The sequence below is a fragment of the Marmota marmota genome, unplaced genomic scaffold (genome assembly GCF_001458135.2).
Source record: "Marmota marmota marmota unplaced genomic scaffold, marMar, whole genome shotgun sequence".
In the NCBI taxonomy this organism is placed as follows: domain Eukaryota; kingdom Metazoa; phylum Chordata; class Mammalia; order Rodentia; family Sciuridae; genus Marmota; species Marmota marmota.
In genome coordinates this window covers 19,903,505-19,920,205 of record NW_026000221.1, presented here as the reverse complement: position 1 = coordinate 19,920,205, position 16,701 = coordinate 19,903,505, and positions in this window count along the sequence as shown.

Here is a 16,701-nt window from a genome sequence, read left to right as displayed (position 1 = left end):
TCAAAGCCCTCGAGGAAACTCCAAGAGAAGAACTGAACAGAAAGCCATTAAGCATAGTGGCAATCTCACCTTTGGTGAGATGGTCAATATTGTCCATCAGATGCGTCACTGACCTTTAGCTGGAAGATGCTCTGGAATCAAAAGAAATCCTGGGGACTGCCTCATCTGTTTGTTTTAATGTGGATGGTGACCACCGCCATGACTTCTTTTTTGGTACCAGGGATTGAACCCAGGGGCGCTTAACCACTGAGCCATATCCCCAGCACTATTTATCTTTTATTTTTTATTTTTGAGGCAAGTTCTCATTCAGTTGCTTAGAGCTCCAATAAGTTGCTGAGACTGGCCTTGAACATGTGATCCTCCTATCTCAGTCTCCTGACCTGCTGGGATTACAGGTGCGTGCCACCTCGCCTGGCGTACCCTCATGACTTTACAGACAAGATCCACAGTGGTAGAGTTGAATGCCCAGCAAGGTAAGAACTACAAAAGAAAATATTTCAATAAAGGATCAGGTGACAACCCGCAGAATGAAACAGAACAAAAGCAAACACACACACAAAAAGTGGTTCTCAGGGGACAGAGTTAGAAAAGGGGTGGAATACCAACAGGTGATAGGAAACTCTTAGGTATTATGGAAAGGTTTATTACCTTGACTGTGGCAATGGTTTCAAAAATCAGTATTACGTTTTTTCAATCTTCTTCTTCTAGTGTGGTCAATCCTAAAAGGAGCACCACGTATACATTTTATGCTTTCACTGAAATGTGCTGTTCTTTCTGAAATTGGTATCTTGTATTTTGCAATTAGCTGAAGTTAGCAACTTCCAGAATAAATCCTGCACTCAAACATGCTGGTCCTCAACCCTGCATTACACAAAGGCTCCAGATCTTTTCCTTAGAGCAGAAACTTCGTATGGGATTTTCTGAAACACGTGCACCCTGAAGTCAGATATAAAATCCATATCTGTTCGAAAGTGGGAAATCTCTGAAAAATAGAATTTGACTCTCTTAAAAGAAAGAAATCTCATTTTTGGCTTCTCAAAAGAAGTTTAATATATAGCTAAAAGAAAAAAAGTGGCAGATTGAAATCTACCTGGACGACTTGGAACATGCCACCCAATCTCTTGAGCCTCTGTTTTCTAACCTAAAATATTGGTTTATTGGGTCAGATCCTGTTGAACAGCGTCTCCTACACTGAACTTGTAGAATTGGTTGCTAGAAAGTCATTTTGTGACTTACTATTAACTTACCAAATGCAGCTGTATTTTTGTTCCAAATGTTAAATATTTAATCAACTCTAAGGTGAAACCCAAATGCAATTCATTATGCAACTGGGTGTTGAGTCAAACGTAACGGACATGAAAAATGCCTTTTCATTAGTGTCCATCGGCTTCATTGGTTCAAGAATTCTGGCTGATGGGATGAATAGCAAAAAATTATTCTCCATTCAAACAAACTGAGTGGATCTGAATAAAAATAAAATAAAATAAAAGCCAGGAGGCTTTCCAATTGCCTTTTACTAATTGTGATGTATCGATTTTCTATGCTACATTAATGTCTACAAAGCTTTCCTTTGGCTAATTCAAAAGATGAATGAATTTAGTGAAAGTTTGTATTTCAAAGTATGCATAAAAGTAAAGACTGGAGAAAGACACCCCACGTGAGTGTGTACACGCACACACAGAGGAACACATAGGATGTGGAGATTAAGACACCTGTGGTGTCATTTTTAAATAGGGGGAGCAGCAGAGACCACATTCAAAGAATCTTTTGTGTATGTGTCACCTTATTTGTGTCCCTTGACAGCACGTTTTGATGAATTTAATTTCTCAAAAATAATAACCAAATGTTTAATAACTGTATGTCTTAAATTATAATAATTTGGCTTTCCTATTTTTTTTCTATTAGAAAAAAAAATCTGTTTGGATGTGAATTAAGCATAATCACACTGAGTTTAGGAAACCGAAAATCAATAAAAGGAAGGAAGAAAGGATTAAACATCTTCTAAGGATGTTCTGTGTACCAGGTACATCACTGTTTTATATTTATAATAACCAGTTTTCAACAGTTTAGAGGACATTGCTACTTTTTGCAAAGTCTAAAATAGTTACTGTCTGGCCATTTATAGAAAATGTTTGCTGAATTTTGTCCTAGACCATAGTAGAGATTTATTACTGAAGGTTACTGATATTACTGAAGGTTAGTAATAGTTAAAATAAATGAGAATTGAAACATGCAGTAACTTACAGAGATGTTAGTCTTGGATCTTCTCACAAGATTGGCTTCCTGGTTCTTTCTGGAACTGGGTCAAAGAGGCCAGAAGCAGCCAATACCTGTTGAACTCCCTGGATCCTTAGTTTAGTCTGCAGGAAAGGGGTGTAGTTTTCCCTGCCAAATGAGGTTTTCCTGAGTCCTTTCTTTGGTTTTTGTTTTCATATCTGGGGATTGAACCTGGGGCCTGGGACATGCTAGGCAAGTGCTCTACCACTGAACTGTACCCACAACCTTCCCTGAGTCTTTTCTTATTGCCCGCAAAGTATTTCTTCCCAGGGTGGCTGACAGTGGAAGGAGTTGTTTCATTTTAAGTAAACTCTAGGGTGTAGTAGGGACCTGGGATTCCTCCAAGCCTAATTATACAATAAGCTCATATCAGTATAGTCTCAAAGACTGGCTTATTGAATCTTATGATCTAGATTAGACTGAACAAAGTTTAGCCCTACATTTTTTTAATTGTCTCCAAATAAAGGGACCAATAATCTTAGGATATACTCCCACCCAGAGTGTTTTCTTTTAATTTTTTTAAGAAATATTTATTTTTTAGTTGTTGATAGACATAATATCTTTATTTCATTTTTATGTGGTGCTGAGGATCAAACCCAGTGCCTCATGTGGGCTAGGCAAGTGGTCTATCACTGAGCCACAATCCCAGCCCTCCAGGGTTGTTTTTAACCAGTGTGTTTAACTGGAAAAAAAATATGGGGATAACATCATTCACTTTATTGAGTATATGATAATCATGCTGAAGTGTTAAATAACTTGCTTATATTTATACAGGGCACAAATGACATAGCTGTGGTATGAACTTCATTCTTTTAACTCCAAACTTTCTCTTTTGGGAAAAAGAGATTTTTGGAAAATTTTCTGAGTTCATAGATTTCCATAACATGTTATTTGGGGACCTGGGAGGGTGTTTATAAATTCATACTGTGGAACCAGAGAGAGACCTGGGTTTGACTCACCATCTTGTCACTTACTAAATGAGGTGTGTCTCTTCAGAGGTGGCATCTCTGATGGCTTCATCTATAAAATGAGACTGATGATGGTACTTATAGGAAAGTTGCAAAAATGAAAAGAAACACTCAGCAAATGTTCTATCAGTATCAGCTATTATTTTGTTCTAATTAGATAAACATAGACCTCCCACATAGTAATGGTTTAGTTTTTCCACCGTGAAACACCCCTTTCTCTAGTGTTATTTCAGGTTATATATATATACATATAAAGCTCAGATATGCACTGTTGAATTCCCCTTGAACTTTGCTGCACCTTTGGAAGCCTTCAAATGCATTTAAAGTTCGAATCTGGAAGGGACACTCTGGGGTTACCATCATGGCAACCACTTGTGATTTTTGACAAGGTGTTGGGAGCCCATGATGTTCAGGGAAAGGAGGCTTCAAAATGCTCTCCATGATCCATTAGGGAAGGGTCATTAGCACTGCTCAGGAGTACAATGAGACGTTTGTAGGAGGCTGTACAATCTGCAGCCTGCAATGAGCTCATTCTTGTCACCACAGACTCTTAATGTCTCAGTTCCAAGAATTGCAGCGATGGTTGACACTTCATTTCAAAGAACAGGCAGAACACGCAGTCTCTAGGAAGACATTAGCAAATGTACTTCGAAAGTTTTTAAATGTTTCCATGTAGGGCAGTTATATTAAAAAGGTACTCTGTGCATTAATGTGCTGTGTAAGAATATTAAATAACAAGATACGTTTATTAATTTCATAATGTTAACTTCATATTCTCACAAAGTTCTGCCAAAACATTTACAGCTGCATCCACATCTAAGTGTCTAATTTATCAATAAGATGAATTTGTACCTCACCCCATTGGACCAACAACACACCTAGAAATTACATAAATAGATCCTGGTAACCATTTTTCAACTTTTTCTTTCCAATGGGGTCATTTTCATATAGTTCCTTTCTTGTTGAACAATTTCCTCTGATAAACTCTAGATGGGGTTATCATTCTATCTCAGGATATATGTGAAGGGAAAATGTAAGAGAATTTAGCTCTCTTCTTTTCTCAAACTTTCCTATGTAGAATAAAATGAGGTACACAACAATAGAACAATATGTCAGATATGTCTATTTAATTTTTTTTGGGGGGGTATTGTGGATTGAAATCAGGGGTGCTTAATCTCTGGGCCACATCCCCAGCCCTTTTTATTTTTTATTTTGAGACAGGCACCTACCAAGTTGCTTAGGATCTCACTAAGTTGCTGAGGCTGGCTTCGAACTCGCGATCCTCCTGCCTCAGCCTTCCCATCTAATGGGATTACAGGTGTGTGCCACTGTGCCAGGCATTCAGAGTTTTAATTTGGTGGGAAATGCTAAGGATAGGGTGGAAAACCCACTTACTTTCTTAACGAATAGTGGTGGTCAGCCACCCAGATGGCTGGTTACTGTTCTCAGCAAGGAGTCAGTTCCAAAGCAAGCTAATTTTACCTTGTCTATCATATTGTCAAGAAGGAGGTCAATAAGTAGTATAGGAAGACTTCTCTTGTTTGAACCTTTTTCTCCATTTAGTGGGGACAAATTTCATCAATGACAGGGTCTGCATTTTATGAGTCGGCATTTAACTACCATATTGAATTGCAAGTTTAGTGTTTAATTGGTTCTAGTTCTGTGGCTCATTACTTACTCTGAACTCTTTAGGTTCTGGTCTGGACAATTAGCATTTCCTCTTCATTTTTATGTGGACCATGAAGTAAAACATATCTGAATATGAGACATTTTAGTCCCACAAGCGAGTGCTCAGAATGCCAGTCTTTTTATTTCCAGGTGCACACTGACTGTGATATGAGGGGCCGGGAACAGGCTAGAGGGTAAATGACATGGGCACTTCAAATTCAATAGTGCCAAACTCAGATTGCCTCTTGCTCAGCTGGATTTGCTTCTTCCCCAAATTTCTCCTTTGGGGACATTTCATATCCATTTCAAATGCCCAATATCATACTGTTAACAACTTACCTTTTCTACATCTTTGTTTTCTTCACTCTTTGCCCACATCCAATGGCAGAACCTGTCATTTCCAGTTCTGAAATAATTTCTGTAGCTCACTATCACCACTTTAATTTATTATTATTTTTCTATTTTTATTCTTTTGGTACGGGGGATTGAACCCAGGGGCCTTAACCACTGAGCAACATCCCCAGAGGCTTTTATATTTTATTTAGAGACGGGGGTCTCACTGAGTTGTGTAGGGCCTTGATAAATTGCCGAGGCTGGCTTTGAATTTGCGATCCTCCTGCCTCAGCCTCTCAAGCTGCTGTTTTCCCTCCTGTATCACTTCCACACCTCAGCCAAATTAGACCATTTATTATAGGCAGTTTTGATGATGTCATCTCATTGTTAAAAACTTTAATACTCTTAAAGAAATTGGCCAATCTTTAATAGACTCAGAAGACTCCACAGAGTCTGGCCCTCGCCTGTTTCTACTCATTTGTGGAGTCACCCGATTCACTATGTTCTACCCACACAGGACTCTCAGTCCTTCTGACTTGCCAAATTCCCCCACTCTTCCCTTAAGCCTTTCCTGACACATGCCTACTCCAACATAAGGCCCTGGAACCAGAGATAGCTTTTCTAACTTCTCTGGCTTCTTCCAACTACCTCCTGGGTGACTCTGATGACATTTGTTATTTTTCTTCACTGGGCCTCTCTATTCCATTGTTGCATACGTTGTTGAATATTATTGGACATCTTTCCCCTACTAGCTGGGGCTGCATAAGCAAGACACTACTTTATTTTGTTAAAAGTCATTTTTGGTGAAAGCATAGGAAAATATAGGACCTCAATTCATATTGAATGCAGGAATTTTCAGACAATTAAACACAACATAGATTAATGTGTCATTTTGATTAATTAAAGCACATCTTACCAAATTATACAATTAGAAAAGCTCACTATTTTTGGCCCCTACTAAATACTTTATGAGATTCAGATGCTGTTAGTCTCAATCACGATCGCCAGGATCTTGGTGCACTTCCTGGGTCCTATTAGATGACTCAGGTAGGATCTGAGCTCAGCTTTTAAGTAAAAAACAGGATTGTTTTTTGGAATCCCAGTTAAATTTGAATTTCAGATAAATGACAAATAATTTCTTAGTGTAAGAATATCCCATGTGATCTTGAGGGTTTACTTAAACTAAATAATCTTTTTTTGTTGTTAATTATCTGAAATTCAAATTTAAATGAGCATTCTGGAGTTTTATTTGCTGTATCTGACAATCCTACTACAAAGAAAAAGTCATTTGAATTTTTTAGACTGTCTAATTGAGTGAAGTTTATAGACATACCAAAGGCACAGACATAGGGGATAATGAAATCTCGGGGGTCTTTGTGATGGGAATGTTAACCAGTTTTCAATTCACTGCTGTTGTGTGAGAGTTAGGATGATGGCTTAAATGAAGGGCAATGCCTTGTTAATTGCTACTGGAACAGTTGAAGGGGATTGGAAAATTGGTGATCCAAATCCTCTAATTAGGAGTCCATTTGCAGTGACAGAATCAGCTTTAATGCTTACCTTATTATTGGATCTGGAACTAGGACTCATTTCAAATAACTACAAATGTGTGACTATACATGTTATTGTGCCATTAAAAAAATTAGGTATTAGCTTTTTTTTTGAACCCTGTGAGCTTGTAATTGAGGGCCAAATCAATAATTTCCATAGTTATCTAAATGGTAAAATCACATTTTTTTTGTTAATCGAACTTTTGTTAAGTCAAACTTGACACTGAATTTTAAAGATTATATATATTTAAGAACTTTTGGGGCTGGGGATGTGGCTCAAGTGGTAGCGCGATCGCCTGGCATGCGTGCGGCCCGGGTTCGATCCTCAGCACCACATACAAACAAAGATGTAGTATCCGCTGAAAACTAAAAAATAAATATTAAAAAAAAGAACTTTTACCCCTAAATGTATTTGAGTATTTCCCTAAAACCTTACAATTTTTATTTAGAATATGTTTTGGTATACTTTTGCTAATATGGCAATACACATGTTAATATTCACTTAAAATTTAATTTATTAGCATATTTAACATTCACCTTAAAGATTAACTGTAGTTAGATGATGGGATTTCACTATTTAAAGAAAGAGAGAGTCTGGTTATAAATAGAAATGTTGCAGAGCCCTGCTTCGTGCTGGCCAGGACAGCTACATATAAACGGAATTATTCATATGTCCCCAGAATTTTGGAGCTGCGAAGAACTAGAACATCAAGTCCCAGGACTTCATTTTATAGATGGTAAATGTCTGTACAGACAGGTTGAGTGCCTTCTGGGGTTGCACAGCAAATCAGTGTTTCCCCAGGGGTAGATCTGTCTGTCCTCTTTTTCAGAATTTACTCACCACGTTCCTTGTTGTAGCATCTTTTGAGTCTGGCCAAAAGTTTCTTCTCAGCAAAGAAACAATCTGTGAGGTGAATAGAGAGCCTACATCTTGGGAGCAAATTTTTACCCCTCATACATCAGACAGAGCACTAATCTCTAGGGTATATAAAGAACTCAAAAAGCTAAGCACCAAAAAACCCCAAATAACCCAATCAATAAATGGGCCAAGGACCTGAACAGACACTTCTCACAAGAGGATATACAATCAATCAACAAATATATGAAAAAATGTTCATCATCACTAGCAATTAGAGAAATGCAAATCAAAACTACTCTAAGATTTCACCTCACTCCAGTCAGAATGGCAGCTATTATGAATACAAACAACAATAAGTGTTGGTGAGGATGTGGGGAAAAAGGCACACTCATACACTGCTGGTGGATGTGCAAATGGTGCGGCTAATATAGAAAGCAATATGGAGATTTCTTGGAAAATTGGGAATGGAACCACCATTTGACCCAACTAAATCCAAGACTTCTTGTGGTAGGTGTGCCCTACTGCCCTTTTTGTGCCACCTATTCAGTGTACATGAGTTCTTACTGAACATCAACTCATCTAATAGTGGTTTCAGAATACCGTTGAGGGGCTCATGGTATAGCTCAGGGGTAGAGCATGGCCTGGCATATAGGAGGCCCTGGGTTAGATCTCCAGTACTGCAAAAACATCAAAACCTCAAAACCCCCCAAATCCCACCACCAACAGCATAATAAACCAGTTAGGGGAAGGTTCAGGTTGGTTATTTTCATAGGATAGAGTCTCAAGTCGAAGAAAAATCACTCTGAGGTTCTACATTTACCCCCTGATGGAAATGTCTAAGTATCCTTGTCTTATAAATGAAGAAGTTGGGGATCAGAGAAATTAACTTTATTGCTTAAGGCCACATAGCTTGCAGTAGTAGAGTTGAGATGGAAAAGGATTTCTCTTCAAATTTTCAATACTACCCTTTCTTTCTTTCTTTCTTTCTTTCTTTCTTTCTTTCTTTCTTTCTTTCTTTTTTTCTTCCTTCCTTCCTTCCTTCCTTCCTTTTTCTTCTTCTTCTTCTTCTTCTTCTTCTTCTTCTTCTTCTTCTTATTATTATTATTATTATTATTATTGGTATTAGGGATTTAACCCAGGGACACTTAGCCACTGAGTCACATCTCCAGCCCTTTTTATTTTATTTTATGCCAGGTTCTCACTAAGTTGCCAAGGGCCTTGCTAAGTTGCTGAGGCTGGCCTTGAACTTGAGATCCTCTTGCCTCAACCTCACTAGTTGCTGGGATTACAGTCATGTGTCACCGTGCCTGGCATGTCCTCCCTTTCTATGTCACTGAAATGAACTGAAGCAATCAGGAGAAAATTGTGCCAGCTCTTGCTAGATTTATTCTCATCCTCATAAACACATGGCCTGATACATCTCACCTTTGAAAGTTGGGTTCCTGCTACTCTCAGCTTTGTGCATTGTTCATTACAGAAAACTCCTCAAAATTGTTGTCTGTATTTTCTATTTGTGCCTCCTCACCCCCACCTCATCCCTCAGTCCATTCCTGCCCTCTCTGAAACCATTCTTCTCATGATGACTGAGACTTTATTTGGCCAATGTGGTTGGTCACTTCTCAAACCTCGTCTCAGGTGGCCTTTCCGCAGTCCTAGAGTCATGGATCATTCCTTCATTGTTGAAACATTTTTTTCCCCCTCACCTAATTTTTTTCTGTCTTTTCTTTTCCTTTTTTGAGGTGCTGGGGGTGGAGCCCAGAGCGGTGCATCTAGGCCAGCGCTCTACCACGGAGCCACACCCACCGGCCGGTCCCTCCCCTAATTTTAAGACAAGCCACGCCCTGTTTTTCCTCCTACGTCTCAGGCTACTATTCTTAAAATTCCCTTTCAGTCCAGCCTCCTCCTCTCTGTCTCTGTGTTGGGTCAGATAAGGACTCAGACCTCTCAATTTTTTCCCCCTCCTCTCTTTCAGCTCAGATGATGTGATTCCAAGGCTTCAGTTCCCATCTGAATTCTGAGGGCTCCTAATTGTACAGACTCTGCGACTTCCCCTGAGTTCCAGATGTGCGACAAATGAGTGAAAGGTAAGTTTCTCTTTGCACAGAGAACACACCGCAAACCCAAATGAGAGGGCTGGAAGGCCTGTCCCCTTCAGTTCTGTCTGTCTGTCTGTCTCTTTCTCGTATCTTTTCCTCCTAGTGGTTAGGAACATATCCTTTTCTTAGGACTCAAAGTCCACAGACTGTTTTGGTTGATATGCAGAGTGTATTTTACATATAAATGTCCCTCCCAAAAGGGCCCCTCACGAGCCACCTTGGAATGTCACCACGAGTGCCAAGACTTCAAACAATTTTATAAAGATTTGAATTAAAAGTAGGAAATGAAAGCTGCTCATTGCAAATTGGCTTCTCTGCCTTCCCAGGAGTCAATTTCTACTTTCAAACAGTTAGGAAAATCAGGAGTATTACTTTTTTGATTATTAAATGTCTGAGCGATACTGGAATTTCAGGTTGTGTTTTATGGAGGTTGTGATTTAAAGCCTCAGCTACTTATTATGATGTGCATGGCTGTTTAAAATGGATACAATATCTGAAGAATCATTTATCTCCAGGGAAAAGGAGATCAAATCAATTAGTATATATCAAAACACAATATGGCCAGGTTTTTGTGGATCATCTACAAGATTGATAGGAGGCGCCTCATCTCCTTTTAATATGTGGTAAATTTTTACAGGTTGTTTAGATTTGTCCTTTTTAAACTTCAGTGGTGATATCTGCAGTGGTTTAATATATTCATGGTTTATAACAGTGCTAAAATTCAAGTGTTAAACAAGGGTGCGTTGTCCTGCAGTGTGTTTTAACTGAGAATTATGAGAGTAAACCTTTTAAATATCCAAACAGGCATGGTCATATTATTAAGCATGCCTTTACAGCTATACAATGTTAAAGGACAGTTCATACATGGGGTGACCACTTAAGATTTCCTTGACTCCTTCCTGCCCCCAGGATTGCAAATCCACTCTTCACTGCAGATAGTGTTGTGCTGGTGAGAAATTTGAATAGCGCATATATTTCTGGGGGGTGGGGGTGTGGAAGGGGTGATGGTGGTGATGTAAGTAATATCATGTTTGTCTTATTTTTGATTATCATGTAAAAATTATAAATAATAATGGGGTTAATTGCATAGAGTGAGTGTACACTCACTGATCAAATCAGGCTAATTAACATTCCCTCTCCTTCCATCTTCATAAAATATGTAATAGGTTATTGTGAACTATAACCATCCCCCAATGCTGAGGAATACTGTTATTCCTTTTATTTAACTGGTTTTGGTGTCCATTATACAACCTCCCTTTATCTCCTCTCTCCTCTACCCTTCTGAGTCTCTCACAATGCTATGCCTAGATTGACTTTTATTTTAGCCTCCATGTATGAGATAGAACATGTGGTGTTCATCTTTTTTGTGTCTAGATTATTTCACTTAAAATAATGTTCTTCAGTTCCGTCCATTTTGCTGCAAATAACAGGATTTCATTTTTCTTTTGGGCTGAAGAATATTCCATTGGGTATATAACCCACATTTTCTTTTCAATTCATCTGTCAATGGGCAGCAGCTAGGTTAATTCCATGTCTTAACTCCTATGAATGGTGCTGCAGTAAACACTGGAGTGCAGGTGTCTCTTTGGTATGCTGATTTAATTTCCTTTGGCTATATATCCATAAGTGGCAGAGCTGGATCATATATCATGTTTATTTCTAATAAAATCCAAGTTCTTTCAAATTAGGGACTATGTTTTCATTTATTTATGTAGCCAAGCAAGCAGCACCATGCTCGCGTAGATAGAACTCCAATTAAACTTGTTGGCTGGAACTGAACCAGATAGAATGTGGAATTTTCAACAACAATTTCTAAGGCAATGACAGAATGTCTACAAACAAAGAAAGTTTGTTTTGTTCTCAGGAAAAATGAGTTTCCTGTGTCTCACATGGCGTTTTGATGATTGGAACTAAGAGATGGAATTAGGGAATCACTATCAAGGATAAGGGATGATAAGACAAGTCTGTGGCTATTCTCAGAAGAGCACTAGAATGTTGCTAGCAAATTAAGGTGCAATGATTTGATGTGAATACGGACTTAGGTATGATGGGATGGTTGAAAATATATGGGATACTGCAATAATAGTAAAATAGACAACTAATTCATGGTATATTCACATTACACAGCAATAAGAGTGAACACACTGAAGTTATATAGATTATATATATATGCATCTCATGAATTTAGAGATCACTCTGTGTGATTCCATTTACATAAAGCATTCCCCTCCCCAAAAGACAATGCTAATGTATGACGTAAAAAATCAGCTCAAGGGCTGGGGATGTGGCTCAAGCGGTATCGCGCTCGCCTGGCGTGCGTGCGGCCCGGGTTCGATCCTCAGCACCACATACAAACAAAGATGTTGTGTCCGCCGAAAACTAAAAAAAATAAATATTAAAAAAAAAAAATCAGCTCAATCCGTATAATAGTAGTTACCTTGCCAGGATAATTTGAGAAAGGCACAGAGAGGTTTTGGGAGCTGTGGCCATACTGTGCTTCCTCCACTGGGTTGTGGTGATGCAGGAATGTTTGTGAAAGTTCATTAGTTTATGCAACTGTGGCTTATGCACTTTGCAGTATGCATGCTATCCATCAGTAAAAAGTTCAATTAACTGTGCCGACCTGGTGGCACAAGCCTGTAATCCCAGGGGCTCAGGAAGCTGAGGCAGGAGGATTGTGAGTTCAAAGCCAGCTTCAGCAATGGTGAGATACTTAACAATTCAGTGAGATCCTGTTTCTAAATAAAATACAAAATAGGGCTGGGGATGGGGCTCAGTGGTCGAGTACCCCTGAGTTCAATGCCTTGTACCAAAAAAAAAAAAAAAAAAAAAAAAGGAAAAGTTCAACTAACTAAAACACTTTGTGATGCTGGGTTAGAGAACTCCCAGAATTGCTAGAATCTACCCAGAAGGACAGAGATAACATCAGAGGGGAGACTGAAGAAGGACAAGGATCTGTGGATAACGGGGCTGGAGTTATTTCTGCTCACTTACACCTGAGACTCCTGAGTTTTATCCTCTTCCATCAAGCCATAAGGATTCTCGATATCAGGTCAGTAATAAGGGTTAGGCTGTTCGAGGGACACATTAATGAGGAGGCTTTAAAAGTAATTTGGAATTTCCAACCAGAGAAAGCAGCAGAGCAGTCTTTAAGTTTTATTCCTTCTCTGAGCATATTCAGCAGGAAGGAACATAGTCTGGAGTTGGCTTCGGGACTCCTTCTTTTACTCAGTTTTCAGGGATGTTACGAATTGCTGCTAACTGCTGTTGAGAAATCATTTCAGTAATCAAATAGAACCTGATAATAATCAGAAGGAGTTCAAAATGATCTCTTCTGGGGCTTTACCCAGGTTCTGCCCAAGGTAAGAGATGGATTGTTGATTCTTTTATTTCTTTCATTTCTAGCCAAGTGAGTTAGAACGGATCCCTCTTTTGAGGTGTTAAGTAGTATTCAAAGGAGTGAAAAATGTACTTTTTCCTCATCCATAACATGGACTCAAAATAACATAGGGTTTTTTTAAAAAATTTTAATATTTATTATTTTAATTTTTGTCGGACATAACACCTTTGTTTGTATGTGGTGCTGAGGATCGAACCCAGGCCGCACGCATACCAGGCGAGTGCGCTACCGCTTGAGCCACATCCCCAGCCCCAACATAGGGTTTTTGATATTGATTTAAGATCAATTATTTCATATGCCATTAGATGAACATCACTCTTCAAATTAACTCTGTGTGCGTGTGTGTGTATGTGTGTGTGCATGTTTGCGTGACAGCTCATGTTTATGTGTGTGTGTTATGTGGCCTGCTGTGGAGATGGCAGAAGGAGTTGTGTTAAAGGGGTATTGAATTTTGTCTCATGAAAGTTTTATTTTTATTTTTAAATTTTTTTAATTAAAAAAATTTTTTTTTGTGGTACTGGGAATTGAACCCAGGGGCACTTAACCACTGAGCCACATCCCCAGTCCCTTTTTATATTTTATTTAGAACCAGGGTCTCACTAAGTTGCTGAGGCTTTGTTGAATTTAACATCTTCCTGCTTCAGCCTCCTGAGCCTGCTCATGCAGAACTTTCTCATTTTACAAAACCACAACTGTATACACATTAAGCATCTCTCCTCTTTCCCTTCCAGTAGCCCCTGGAAGCCACCCGTTTACATTGTTTCTATGAATTTGACAACACTAGATACTTCGTATAAATGGAATCATATAATAAAACTTTGTTTTAATTCTTCATCCTCATCCTGGTTTAGGCCAGATTATGACTAACATAATATTAATAATGATGTAAGTTTATAAGGCTGACTGGGCCATTCTGTAAATTATAGCAGAAAGCTCAAGACTGTAGGTGAAACCAAACGTGATTATCAGATGGCCTGTAATCACCACGCCTTAGATCTGCTATTAACATCTTGAATCTTTGGCTGACTACATTGCAATAGGAAAAAGGAGGAGAGAATGATCAGTGACCCCAGCTGCAGGGCTTGATGGCATCATCTGACATCATGCTCCTTCCCCAAATGCAAGAGGTGGGTAGAGGTCATGGTTCCAGGGTGTGCAGAGGTAAGCACTTACTGGTGCCTAAGATGCACTGGATGCCTTTTTATATAAGTCATCTGATTTTAATCTTCACATTACTATTATAAAGCTGGTTATTGTGGTACTTGTTTTCATAAGTGAGAAAACTAACTGCGGGTGGACTGCTTTGCCTGCATTCCCAAAGTTAATGACAGAGATGGTGTTTGACCTTGATTTTATTCCACTCTTCTCTACTTTCTGTTATGTGGAGGTTGTGAAAATATATTGATGACATACATTATCCTCCTACTAGGAATGATCAAACTGAGTTAAATTAGGCTAAGTAATTTTTCCAAGTTGCACAATTACTAAGTGGAATAAACCTATTTCTTGAAATCAGGAGATTATGAGAAATAAATTGCAAGCCCTTCCCAGATTTGGGGTTCTGTTTACACCAAGGCCTGCAGAATTCCAGTAGTTAGAAAAGATGTTGGCGGATGGGCAGGCTGAATGTGCAGAAACAATATAGGTGTGGTGACCCATGGCAGCCGATGTCTTCTTCACAGGACATGAAAGTCGGGGGAGGGGGTCATTTCACAGAAGCCCTTGAATGACCCACCTAAGAATTTGTTCTTAATTTGGTAGGCAATCAGGGGGTTTTGAAGAACCTTGATTGAAGGTGATCAGAGCTTGTGCTTTTAGAAAAATCAATGCATACATTAGAAGGTGAAGCGACTGAATGTAAGCTCTCTCTCAACACTACTAAAATTGGAATGGCTTTATTGCCTTCCCTGCATTCCCCTGACCTTTTCCCAATGTCAGCTGGGAAACCTACTGTTATTTAACTTTTAACACAAAGCATTCTTTTTCCTCAAAGGCATTTGAATAGTAAGGCTAAGATCTCAAACTTTCACAATATACTTACGAAAGCAGACATTTTAATATTAGGTCAGAACAGAATTTGGGTAAGAAGGCTGAAATGCAAAATACTCTTGTTTTTTTTTTTGTGTGTGACTTTTTAACAGAAATGGAAACTATGTTGTAATGAAGCATACATATGTTCATAGATACATGATTCAGGATTCTGCTCCAGTGTTATTTTCTTCTTTTTACTTCTTATTCTTCTAACACTAGAGGTCACTCAGATCCTGTCTTTAATATTTTGCCATTATTTATCTTCATTTAAGCTACATCTGAATTCCTGTTGTGGACTTGTGTTTTTCTTTATGAATTATACAGTTTGCCTCTCTTAACCTGCTAATGTTAGTTTGTAACATTCTCTATTAAACTGATAGTTTAATTGACAAATTAACTTGTGTTACTTTGCCAGATACTGGCACAAATGAGATTTTTCTTCATCTCCTCAATGGTTGATGTCAGCAATACAGAGACAGGTTGATTGGATGCAGAATGGTTCTAATTTCAGAAAAATCAATGCTATAACCATAGTGTTCAGACTGCATTTCTTCAAATGTTATATGTCCAGTCATGTAAAATAGGTTCTATTTTTGTTTTTCAGGTATTTTTAACATTTGTATCAGTCTTCTACAGATATACACTTGAATATTAGTTTGTCCTTTGGATTAGTTAGGGTGTCTGTTCAGTTATTAATATTTTATTAAATACATACTGTGTGCATGAAACTAAGACAGGCATTGAGAACACAGAGGCAGATGATACTAAAAGTGCTTCGGTGGACTTTTTTTTTCACATTCTAACATGTTGGGATGAGGGACAGTCTTATTTAAGTTCTTAAGTATAAATTTAGTAAATTCTAGGGAAAAGAGGGTGACTATTTTCTTCCACCAATAATTTTCTTTCTCCCTCCTTAATGCTTTCTAGCAGGCACACTGGAAATCATCTGTTCTTGGGCTGGGATTGTGGCTCAGTGATAGACCGCTTGCCTAGCACGTGTGGGACCCGGGTTCGATTCTCAGCACCACATAAAAATAAAGGCATTGTGTTGTGTCCATCTACATCTAAAAAAAATAATTAAAAAAGAAATCATCTGTTCTTGGGTCTCCAAGCACCTAAAAGACATCTGGAAATAGACAATTTTTTTTCCTGGCCACCTGACCTGTGTAGCTTCTAAGATTTGGTCATCAGAACACTTGCCAAAACTGAAGATCTTCATAAAGCTTTCACAAAGTACTTGATTGACAAAATTTTGTTATGAACATAAGGCTGTTTTTGGAATGTGACTAAAAAGAAACAGTCTTTGCTATTCCTTTAGTTTCCTCTATGGAAACTTCTTGAAAATGCACAGACCACAACATGGTCAAGAGCAGCAAATTTTAGCCAGATATGGTGACACATGCCTGTAATCCCAATGATTTGGCAGACTAAGGCAGAAGGATTGTTAGTTTGAGGGCAGCAAACTAAATTGCTCACAACTTAAGTGAAACCCTATCTCAAAAAAAAAAAAAAAAAAAAA